Source organism: Penaeus monodon, chromosome 24 (assembly GCF_015228065.2).
Source record: "Penaeus monodon isolate SGIC_2016 chromosome 24, NSTDA_Pmon_1, whole genome shotgun sequence".
NCBI lineage: Eukaryota > Metazoa > Arthropoda > Malacostraca > Decapoda > Penaeidae > Penaeus > Penaeus monodon.
In genome coordinates this window covers 34,267,437-34,268,634 of record NC_051409.1, presented here as the reverse complement: position 1 = coordinate 34,268,634, position 1,198 = coordinate 34,267,437, and the positions used below count along the sequence as shown (strand labels likewise).

The 1,198-nt window shown below is 42.7% G+C and overlaps 1 protein-coding gene across 1 annotated transcript in view; it reads left to right on the top strand.

The window, feature by feature from the left end:
* Window positions 1-1,012: 1,012 nt before the first annotated feature.
* The window catches only part of LOC119588728, a 12,025-nt gene continuing 11,839 nt past the window's right edge, over window positions 1,013-1,198 (top strand). Inside the window, exon 1 of the mRNA XM_037937371.1 lies at window positions 1,013-1,099. The gene's annotated coding sequence lies outside the window, so the exon portion shown is untranslated. The remainder of the gene's footprint in view (window positions 1,100-1,198) is intronic.

Genomic DNA, 1,198 nt, shown 5'->3' with positions numbered 1-1,198 from the left:
TAATTGGTGGGGGGGGTCATTTTAGAGGTGCTGTTGCAGGTCCCCACTCCACCACTGAAGAGTGCCCTCTCATATTGGTAGTTTCCGATAGTGCTGGCATGCGACTCATCATTTGAAGTTTGTTTCTAAATTGGTACCTCAGGAGCTTGATCTAGTTTTGATTTTATATGTTCTAGTTTTTTGGGCCCTGCCAATGGTTAACCCGGACCCCACCAGTAAAACTCTGTCATTTGCCATTTCTAATTACCCCATACTTGACTACTTTGCCATGATGTGGTTTGTTACCCTGATCGCGCTAAATCTACTCAGTTTTTCCCCTGTAAGCATTTTCATGACCCTGTAGACACCCAAACACACCGTCCCGATCGCAAATGTCCATTTCTCTATGGTTTCCTAAGTAGGTAGGTTCTTGCTATAATACTTCCCCCAGCTACCCTGAGCCTGACCCCCGTGGGCGCTAATCTCTGCGTCCCCCCTACTGAGCGAGCGAGAGTATCCCCCACCCTTATCCTCTTGCACACAGAAAATTAATGTGTAGTAAACATAATGATTGTTCTTTCATTGCCATCATATTTTATTTCAACTACTGCTGCTACCAGTACTACTCATATTAATTTTATCATTAATTTAAGTAAAATCTAGGAGTCAATAGAAAATCTGGGGGTTAAAAAGTTTGAGAAGCCCTGGTTTACAATGACTTTCTAAGCTAGTCATCATACGAACAAGATCAACAGCACCAACATCGAGTTGTCATTCAGCATAAGCAGTTAATCTAGAGATGTATTAAAGATAAAAAAGATGGCTGCTATATCAGTCCTGTATCAAGCATACTGGTCGCAATCTCCGCGGGTATATGAATAACATGATTACTTTCATTTAATTAACTTACACTCCGAAAAAAAAATCGATTAAGGTTATCCGTAATTCAGTTCATTTAGATCTATCAAGTGTGCACACAATCTGTATGGCCAATGTATCTGCAGTTATTCTGTTTTTTTTTTTTCCTTAACGAGAGAAAACCTACCTAATGTACTCGCTGGTCTCGTCTGCTAAACTCAGTCGCTCGCTGTCTGTCCCAGCGAAGAGGACGTGAGAACAGGGTTAGTGCTTCCGCCTTTTTTTCGGGGCTATGCCGGAGGGGGGGGGGGGTGGGGGTAACGGTAAGGAACCAAGATGGAGTACATCCCAGTGTTTTGTG